Genomic DNA, 11529 nt, shown 5'->3' on the forward strand with positions numbered 1-11529 from the left:
CCGCCATGATAGCGCCCATTGGTTTTGACAGGGGCGTCCCCGTCCATTTGAGATTTTTTTTTGGAATTAGTAGACGTCTATACGCGTTTAGATGACATCTGAAAAGTTAGGCTTAAAAAAGTGTTTTACCAGGGTAGCCTACTACAAGTAACATCTATACATGGGAATTAGCACACACACGAGTTGCCACCGAAGGAGATGTCTAGCCACCCTATTCACCCCCCCCCCCCCCCCTCCGCCACCCATTTTACGCCGCCCATTTTAGGCGTAAATTCAAAAATTCAAATAATGTGGACCCGTTATTTAAAGTGAAGCATTTACGCATAAATATGAAAAATCTGGACTCATTTTTCAAAATGTGCATAAAACCACCAGATTTAGACCCCATTCTTTGTGTAAATAATGTGGACCAATCATTAGGCTTGTTATACATGTGTATAATGCTTTACATATTTAATATAAAATACCCTGATTACTCGAATTGGACTGATTGCTAGCACTAAAACCGAGGATGTGACCTAGGAACAGAAAAGGTTAGATGTATAAACTATATACAATATATATGGCGTTGAAACGTAACCATCACATGGATTGTATAATCTTGTATTCACCAAAAATCATTATCAGGCCTAAAGTTTCTTTTCCAAATACGTATAGTGTTCTACAGTCTACATGCCTTGTCATAATGTTTCGCGTCATAATGTTTCGTTTCAACGCCTGTTACACAATTTCAAGAACACGTGAATTCACAATGAAACTACATATACGATTACATTTACGATGTGCTATTATGATATATAATTTTTGAAATATATTTATAAACAGATACATAATAATAGGAAAATTATAGACATATATTTTTTATTGAATTTTAATTGAATATAATATTTAAATTAGGTTTAGGTTTGTTGCATAGCACCGTAAAACAATTTAAACAAATACTGTATGGCAGTTACATAATCGTAACAGTGTGAGCGTTTCATTTAGTCGTTGTATGAAATTGCCTGGAGGTTATTTCCTGGGGATTAAATGCGTTGTCTGTGGTCTAATGGCACAGAAGTTAAACCCAGGATCCGGAAATTGGAAGGCAAGCATCTTCAACACCAAGTTACACCTCACTTATAGGCCTACTTCATCAGTGAACCTACTGGTTTTTATTCAAAATTTGCCTTTTATCTTGAACCTTGATGGCCTCCTGTATTCCGTAACCCACCTCTAATAGTAGGCCTACCTACCCTAGAAGTTAACATACAATAATAACCCACTACTCTAATAACAACCCATAGGGTTTCTATTATGGTCGCCAAACTATAGACAAAATTACATTCAAATATAAACATTTTTATTGCTTTAAAGCACAATTTTTTCCTTATAGGCAATTCTTCAAAATTTGATTGGGCCGTTGATGATCCTTGCTTGAATTTACTCCTTGGTTCCAGAATGCAGAGCAAATCCAATAATAAAAATAAGAATAGGCCTATTTCAGTAGATTGTTAATCGATATTTTTTCCGACTTTCCTTCGGCTACATAATATAACTACAAAACGACCAGGCAACCATGAGTCCACTTCGTGGACACTTTCCCCATTACTTCCACTTTTATAAAAGCATCTGACAGTTTTAAAAATTTTGCTTGTTTTAGTACTGATTTTTTTTAAATATTTCACTTTAGATTTATCTATTTAAGCAAAATGTTATTAAGGATTTCTTTTTTTTTTTTTTTCTGCAAAGGGTCCCACTCGACATTAATTAAGTTTACTTTTGGGGAGCTCCTGTCTTATGTTCTTTTGTGCTTATTCCTTGTTGTTTCTGTTTTTGTAAATTTTAATGTTTTTGAGACAAATAAATAAAATGAAATTGGCCAGCTAATAATGCCTGCTTATAATCTCTTCCATACACACCGGCGGAATTCTTGTCATACAAAAGTGCTGTAAACATAATGCTTTCATTTTTTTTTTTTTTTTTTTTTTGTTGTAAAACAAATTGTTTTTTTTTTTTGAGTGAAAGACAATTTGCATCTCAGAGCCACGTTGTCAGATGTGTTCAGGGTCCATGTATATACCATGCTTTGAGGACGATAATACTAGTAGCATGTCACACCAGCCAATCAGTAGCATTATTTAAATGTTCACAGGTGGGTGGTACTATGCACAGTATAAATTCAGTCCACCAACGCATGACTAGGCCTTTCCATCGCTTGTATTCCAGAGAACCGTTTGGCTTTCACTTAGTGTATTATTTTTATTATTATTATTGGATTTGCTCTGCTTTGAATTGTAAGTTTAGACTAATTATTTGCCTTCGTAATTCTCAAATTACCAGCAGAGCAACATTTGGTAAAAGGGGTGTGATGGGCGCACATGCCCCAAATCGAAGTCTGAGTAGATTGCTTCTTATCTGCCAATAAAAACCAAATCCCTTTTGTATATAGTAAGTTAAAAAGTAAGCATTCATCGAACTCAATTTCTGAATTAAAATGGAATTCATATACTGCATTCCCTGTTAATTTTGATATTTTGTTTGCTTATAAAATACATTTGAATGTACCTTTTATGATTCAAAATTTGGAAACAAATGAAATGGTTTAGATATTTCACCTGTATGCACCTTTTGTAAGTAGAGCAATACAATAGTTCTATGCATGGGATGGTAGAAAAATTGTATGTAAAAACATTGCTCAATACTGACGTCCTAAATAATTGGTCATGTTATTTGACTTGAAAGAGTACAAGCATTCAGATGTTGTTAAACCTTATATTACTCATTACTAAATAATGAGTAATGAGTACTTGCTATGCTTGCAAATTTACTTGTTAAACTGAAATGAGATTTTTTTAAAGGAATGACTTTCTTCATTATATTTTATTTTTTTAAATTTATTTTATATTATACTGTTTTTATAATGCTAATGTTTGAAAGGTTTTGTCTGTGTAATGTCATGGTTTTTGAAGTCAAGCCATATGGGCATAGAAAAATCCTTTGTACAAAAGCATCTTCGACTTGATAAACATTTATTTATTTAAACAGATCAAATCCAATGATGCGTCTTATAGGCATAGTGCTATCAGTGGCTGTTGTAGCTACCGTTGCAAATCCTGTAATACTGATGTTGGACGATGAATGGGCCACGTGGAAATCAACGCATAACAAAGTGTATGAGCATAGAGAAGAACAAGTTCGGCATTTAATTTGGGAAGAAAATTTTCGAAGTGTTGCCAAACACAACCTTGAATATTCTATGGGCCAACGCTCATTTACACTAGGCATGAACAAATTTGCAGATATGGTAAGCCATCCATATAGCCAGCCAGGCATTTAGAAGCAATCGTTTGCTGATTAAAAACCCTAAACGAATGGACTTAGATATTTCTACTAAATTTTATATAGACAATTGACAGAGTAAAGGCATGGTTGGAAGTACCACTTGATGTCAACTTTAAATAATTAACATGAATAACAATATTTTAATATTTCGATGCGAGTTTGCGTCAGGAATAGGTATATCATGGAGTGACGTTTTGCCCACCTGAAGCGTGATCGTTCTGAGCATTCGGTACGATAACGTCGCCAAGTAATATGACTATATACAGCTCGGAATCTATTCCTATGTCGCTGTTAGGGAAGCCGCACCGAACTGAATAGGTATTTAATTTCTTGTATTTTTCACTTACAGAATAACACGGAACTTGTTCCGATATTAAGCAATTTTAAAAAAAGTAATAAGACGCGTGCTTCGTCTTTCGTGCCAGCAAGCTTTATAGAAGTTCCGGATAAAGTAGACTGGAGAGATCATGGTTGCGTCACTCCTGTCAAAAACCAGGTAACAAAACGTAACGCGACTATTTGATTCGTATATTTAATTTTTTTTAAAAATAGAAACACAAATCATAATTGCATACCGTGCATGTGTAAACTAAAATTGTTATTTACGGACAATGATTTATCAGGGTATGTGTCACTCCTCCTGGGCGTTCAGTGCCACTGGAGCTCTCGAGAGTCAAGCATTTAGGAAAACTGGAAAGCTTCCCATTCTCAGCGTGCAGAACCTGAGTGCTCACAATATAAAGGAAATCACGGATGCCAGGGAGGTACAGCAGATCAAGCCTTCGAGTATGTGATAGATAATGGAATCGACTCTGATAAATGCTATCCACACGCAGCTTGGGTAAGAATTAAAATTATCAAAATATGTCGCTCCACCACTAATTCATACCACATTTCCACCCATAAATATTTTAAAATTGCACATTCAATATATATTTTCTGAAGATTGGAATACGGGGCCTACATCTACAGAATTATTACCATTTTAATAATTTAGTTAACATATTATGTTTTTATGGTGACAGCAAAGCAAATGCAGTTTCAATGAATCTTGCGTGGCTGCTCGTTGTACCGGATACGTTGACCTGCCCCCTGGAGATGAGCTGGCTCTCAAGAAGGCTGTAGCAGCGGTCGGACCCATCGCGGCTGCCATTGACGCTAGTCACATGTCGTTCCATCTGTATAAATCTGGTAAGTTTTGGAATTCTTAAGGAATTAAAATATACAGGGGCAGGCCAGAGATGTCCGATCGAGATAACGTTACTCTGGGAGTCCGGGGGCATTTGGTGTTCTAGACGCCCAAAAATAACCTCAAGCGCTTTGGGCGATCATTTTTTTTATCTTCTCTCCCCCACCCCCCTACCCTCCCCAAAATAAAAATCGGCCCCTGATATAGGCCATAGCGGGTAGAAAAATATATAAAATGCATCGTTTGTCGTGAAAATCATGGCGAGGAGTGGAAAATATCGGTACACAAACGCTGCTTTGTGAGAATTTTAGTAAAACGACCACCTTATTTAAAATTATTTAATTTAACGATTCGCTTTGATTTTCTCACCCATGTTGCAGGTATTTACATTGAACCTGTCTGTAGCTCGATGAGGTCGAATTATGCGGTTCTTGTTGTAGGCTACGGTAGTGAATCTGGATTGGACTACTGGTTGATCAAGAACAGGTACTTGTCTACATAGGCTTAAATGCATGTTGTACTTTACAGGGGCGGATCTGGGTTCAAATTTAGTTGGGAGTTTGGAGAAGGGGCAGTCAAAATGTTCCCAAAAACCTTGAAATCTGAGTTAATTTTATCCTTTCCCCTTCCTTTTTTAGGTTTTTGGGAACATTAACTCAGATTTCAAGGTTTTTCCCTTTTGAAAACTTCCTCATTTTTTTTATTACAGTAAAGAGCCTTATTATGTTTGTGTATACATACGGTACATACACAATTTAGTAGTTGCATACATATACTTTCTATGAATGATGAATCCAGTAGAACGGGGTCGGGGTTCTCCCCCGGGAAAATTTTAATTCCTAGATAGTGAAAAATGAGCTTTTCCGACTTGAGGTGCCTTTTATTGGCTTAAAAATCGACGAACCCCAGGGGGTCGGGAATATTTGTTCCTAGGTGGCTGGAAAAGAGCTTTCCCGACTAAATAGGCTTACTGTATATTATGCGTGTACCGGTTGCTTACGTATTCTTTTTTTCCAAGAATCGATAAACCCGAAAAATTAAGGGATCGGGAGGTCCTCCCCCGGGAAAATTGATTCCCATTGTAACAAAAAATCGGCTCACGGGTCCTAAAAAGGTAGGTCTAAATTATTTTACATTTAATTTTTATTTGCTCAGGGGGCAATGCCCCCTGACCCCCTCAGATATCCGCCAATGCTTTAAATGTTCATATGTATTTGCAGTTACGGAACCAACTGGGGCATGCAAGGCTACATGAAGATGGTGCGTAACCAGAACAACCATTGCGGAATCGCCAGTTCAGCTAGCTATCCTCTCGTCTAACCATTCACATAGTTTAAAAAATGAGATGCTGTGTATAGCCTACTTTCAATAACAAGTGTATCGCTAATGATTATTGTTCATAATAAACTAATTCCCGGCTAAGTGACGACATTGTTTTCACTTTGTACTTATTTCACCAATACAGGGGCAAAGGTCGCCTATTGTAACATAAAAAAAATACAATAGGGGCCCTATATATAAATTCTTAATCTATAAATAGATTACTCTTAAAAGTATTCATAATATGCATGTGACCCTGGCAATATGTATTCAGAACTTCAGAAAGTACCGCTAGCAGAAGTAGTATAGAAGGCTCCGATAACAATATTTCCTAAAATGTAAATTTAAAACATAAATTTATATGCAGTGATGTTGGAAAGCGCGCCTAGTCGATGAGGATCGACTAAGTACAAAATATAAGATTTTCTATAAGTCGTGATATCAGCCACATAAAAGGAGAGAACAAGAGGGAAATATTAAAAGGATTGATGGTAAATGCACAACGTGAATGTTAAAATAGAACAATTAAAATCTTCCAAATATAATTCACATTGATCCAACAAGCCCAACACCCAAGATGTGAAGTAGCGAGTAGAATTAACATAATGAAATAAGAAAAGATGAAATAGAAAGTAGTGAAATAAAAACAAGATAGGCCTATATAATCATTGGAAAACTTAAAGGAAAAGAAAAGCGATATTTACTAATTGCTTTAAAATAAAGATAAGTCGAATGTCTACTGAATAAACAAATATATTTTGATTTAAATGTTTAAAATTTCATTTCAATTTTTGCAATAAACATCATTTTAAGTGATGAACATACACACGGTACAGTGGGAATGGTTACTTAGAATATTTGGGACTTGAAGGAAGGAAAACATCGATTTGTCACTAGCTTCTTCCTGACCGACAGTCAGGGGTATTGCCAGGATTTGCTACCCTTGCTAACAGTGGCGTAACGCTACGGGCCGGAGGCCCTGGGCAAGGCCCGACGCTGGGGGCAGGTGGCAGGTGGCAGGGGGTCCAGCAGCTCCAGCGTTTTTAGCATTCTATGACATATTTTAATGCTTTTTTTACATATTCGAATTCTAATCTATCATGATTATCGACCCAAAAAAGGCATACTTAATGCCTTACAATATTATTACAATAAATACCAAACAAAACAAGCCAATAGAAATTTTACCAGGGAATTGTGCGACTATGTAATCTATACAGTATATTACTATATTGTCTTATAGAGGGTATTACATAGTCACACATTATAGTAATATACTGTATATTGCTGTACGTTAATATTTTTTATCTTTCCAAAAGTGTTTAAAATAAGAACAAAGTAAGATATATAATCTGGAGGTCGTGGGTTCGATTCCCACACGAACCATTTAAAAAAATGTTGTATTGGCTAGAATATGGGGACGTACTGAGTATTCTGTACATGACAAGTAGGGAAAAATAATAATTCCTATGATATTTCCTGAGGCAAACTCTTTAATATGGCATTTGTAGTAGTTTTGTCTGGCTAGATAACCTGGAGGTCGTGGGTTTGATTCCCACCCGAGCCATTTTTAAAAATATAAATTTTATTAATGGCTAGTATTTGGGGAACGTGCAGGAAAATTATTATTGCCACTACCACTAATAAGGCACGTCGCATGAATGACGCGGTCGGTAAAAAATGTGTTGAAAAGAACTTAAGGTCATGAGTTCGAAATGGGTTTTTTTATTCACTTTTTCCAATTTTAAGATTTTTTTTCTTTTCAATTTTAAGTATTTTAATTTTGTACAAATGATCATTCTAAATACGGTAATAAATGCCGGGCGCGGTCGGTTATGTATTAGAGGTCGTGGGTTCGAATAGCGTATAGGTAGGCCTATTCAATATTTTTTTTTTCAATTTACTTTTGTTCAATTTTATGCATCTTAATTTTTGATTCCAAATAATGTTTTTTTGTACAAATAAACATTCTATTTATTTAAAATTTTTTATCTTAATACCTCCAATTAATGTGAGCAGTCGCTCTTGTTGTTAGTTATATACGCGCCACTGATTTGGGCTGTTTGTCATGGTCATCACTTCAAAATGTCTACCTAACAATGCGGGATGGTGTCTTCTTCACATACTCGAAAGGACGTCCGAACGTCATGTCGAAACTACATGTGCAAACCACATAACGTCATGGATGTCTAAACCACATAACGTAATGTGCAAACCACATAACATCATGACCAAGCCACATAACGTCATGACAATTGCGTTCCATACATACATATCTGTTTTAGCTTTGTAATCGGTACCGTTACGCTATGTCATGGGTATAACCAACGTTAAAATGCATCCACTTTAAATTAGCTTTTACATATTTTTTACTGATTGTTTATGCTAAATAATTAAGCTGTGAAGTTAAGTTGAGCATAAGGTACATGCTCGATTGTATAAACTTTAGTTATTTTTTAATGAATACATAGACATATTTAATAATTGTTTACCCCTGAAGAAAGTGTCGTAAATTTGTGTCCCATAGGCTCTGATCATCCAGACCACGAAATACTAAAATTCGTGCTACACCGGCGACTAACTGGCAGTGTGCATGTATTTGAGGTATATTTGGTATACCAAAACGGACTTCGGTCATGTTCCAACTCCAGAGATATAATCATGGCGGATCCAGTAAACGGAAAGCTGAATATTCATAGATTCTTCTCATAAAATGTATGAATTCCCATTGAATGAAAAGAAAATCACCATCTAAACTCTAATTTCAATATGAATTGAATGAACAATCCTGTCTAGGAATTACACCCACAAAAAAAAACAAAAAAAAAAAAACAAAATTCGTGTGGGAATCGAACACACAACCTCCAAGTTTGCTATTCATTATCCACCATCAACTAATCTGCCTTAAAAAAAAAATTGGTTCGAAAAAAAAAAAAAAAAAAAAAAAAAAAAAAAAAAAAAAAAAAATGGTTCGTGTGGGAATCGAACACACAACCTCCAGGTTTGCTATCATTATCCACTATCAACTAAACTGCCTTAAAAACAAAATTAAAAAAATGGCTCGTGTGGGAATCGAACCCACGACCTTAAAAAAAACATAAAAATAAATTTAAAAAAAAACTTGCCCCGTGTGGGAATCGAACCCACGATCGCTGAGTTTACTACTCCTGATCCAGCATAACTAAACAGAGGGAGGTAAACCGCGGTCCCTAAGCCATAAATGCGATAAACCTAGTACCACACCAAGTACCAGTTAGTCAACTCCAACCTTACTAGAAAAAAATCTTCGTATATATACACTGCAGGTCAATATTACGCATGGTCATGGTGTCGAAAAAAATGGGCCGTGGTCCAAGAGGGTTTATTTTTTTTGTCTAAAAGTGTATAATTAAATTTATAATCGATTTTTGATTGTTACCATCTCCATAACTTACACACTTTTTTTAAATAGCCAAAAATGTTGGAAAAATTCATTATGCAAATTAGAAAAAAATAGACCAATCATGTTACGGGATTGAATGTATTGTACTTGTTGATGACGTCGCAAATTGCGAAATAACAACAACCTTTCATGTCCCAGCCTGGGAACAATTCGAGCGGATGCCACTTCGAGCGAAGGCCAATTCGAGCGGATTTTTTTTCGAGCGGATGCTAGTTCGAGCGGAAGAAGATCCACTTGTGCGAACAACAACCTGTGCGGGTTATATACGAATTACTTTAAAATTTCTATTTTTGAGCTAACAATTTGCTCAAGCTTTGCCTGGGAGGAAGGGGAAAGCCCCAGTCGGTTCCGGGGAAGACAGGGAAGACACCTAGATAGCCTTATGTATAGCAAGTCGTATTTAATGGATTTTTAGGTTAACAAATAATAAAGTTCTACAGTATTTGTTCTGAATGTATATGGTAAGTGAATCCTATTGGGAATAGGAATTTCCTTTATAGCCTGCCATCTCTATCTTAGAGTAAATAAATAAAATAAATAAACAAACAAACATACCCACATTCATAAAAATAATGATATATCTTAAATTATACTAAGTTAGTCAATGTTATCCTTTCCACAAGTTAAAAAAAAACAGTGGGTTTTGAACTTCAGAAGAAAATTGGTATGATGTCCTTATTACTGTACTGTTGATACTTGTCACAGAGGCGGATCCAAAATTTTTCAAAGGGGGAGGGGGCACACAACAGTTTCAGAATAGATAAATGAGTAGCAGTTAACATTAATATGCATTGACATTTTTTAAATAGTGGCAAAACCGCCCCTGTCTCACACTACTACACCATTCATTTGTGCACCTTCTGACACACCACATACGTAAAAATAATTAAAATTCCTATGGTGATTAACAATTACACAATTAAAGTTGCTCCCATTTACAAATATAGGCCTAAATCGTAAATCTACAAATACAATTACAAAATTATATAATTCAATTACAAATATAGTTTGCTTTTAAAAAAAATACAAAAGGTATAAGAGACTGGTGGTGAATAGGGTGGCTAGCCACTCCCTTTGTTTACCGTGAACAAAAAATAATGGTCACTCGTCTTGTGTGTGTGCTTCTCGTGCACTCTAGTAAAACATGCGCTTTTTTAAGCATTTCAATTTGTTGCTTGAAGTTTTCTCAGGGCATTGCCGATTTAATCCCCAAATTGGGGGACTTCGTCTTCGCTTCGCATCGAAGCTATATTAACTATTAGCACATTACAGTGGCGGTTCAGGGGTTCGGACGAACCCCACTCTGTGAAGAAGCGTAACAAAATACTATGGGTCCTGGCTTACAAAATTCATGCTAACTAGCCGCGGATCCAGACCTTCGCCCACTGCGCCCAGGCGAAGGTCAGGGTGAGAATTCAAAATGTTGACCATTTTTTCCAACAATCATACTTACTTTCCTTGACACTTATTTTGAACATTACCAGTAGGAAAATGTTTAAATCCACACTATCCTATACATTACACTTTAAAACTGATTGGACTGTAGGCCCTACCAGAGAGAGAGAGAGAGGTATATTTCCAATACATTATGGTCTTCCACTTCTATAGCACATGATACAGTGCATAGCAAACGTTATGTAACCACTAATAATACTCAGGTCCAGTGGCGAGGTATGGGCAGTGCAGTCAGTGCACAACACTGGGGCCCGGGGCTATTGGGGCTCATTCAATATTTCCCAATTTTGTTGCACTAATGATCTAATAATTTTTTTTGTATAGGCATAATTATGGTCTGTTCATTGTGCGTTCGATTTTTATAATGATAGGAATGATAGGAGCACTGTATGATCAATGTGCGTCAAAATAAATAGATAATTAATATAAAAAGTATGATGCCGTTTATTTGTAAAATACTGCTATTGTTTCTAAAATTTGGTGGAGTAATGTAGTTCATGGAAAGTTATCATTGGAAAGTTATTGATCTATTAGTAAATTCTATAATCTGGTTGTTGTACGCATATAGACTTATTTTTTACATTTTTCATTTTATTTCTTTATTCATGTTCTTTGCAATTCATGACAAAGTAAACTCAACCATACATATTCAAAAACAGAGCGACGAAAAAGACCTCCATGAAACTTTCATGAGCTTTTAAAACGGAGACCCGGTGTTAAAATTAAAGTTGGTTTAGACATAAAGACAGTATATAACTGCCTAACTACAAAGATACACCCCCTCTCACCCCAAACAGTC

The 11529-nt window shown here is 35.8% G+C and overlaps 1 pseudogene; it reads left to right on the forward strand.

Annotated features, from left to right (window-relative positions):
* Positions 1 to 2129: 2129 nt before the first annotated feature.
* On the forward strand, positions 2130 to 6520 carry LOC117125418 (annotated as a pseudogene).
* Positions 6521 to 11529: the final 5009 nt, after the last annotated feature.

This window comes from Anneissia japonica, unplaced genomic scaffold (genome assembly GCF_011630105.1).
Source record: "Anneissia japonica isolate Jap-2015-1 unplaced genomic scaffold, ASM1163010v1 scaffold466_len1169948_cov191, whole genome shotgun sequence".
In the NCBI taxonomy this organism is placed as follows: domain Eukaryota; kingdom Metazoa; phylum Echinodermata; class Crinoidea; order Comatulida; family Comatulidae; genus Anneissia; species Anneissia japonica.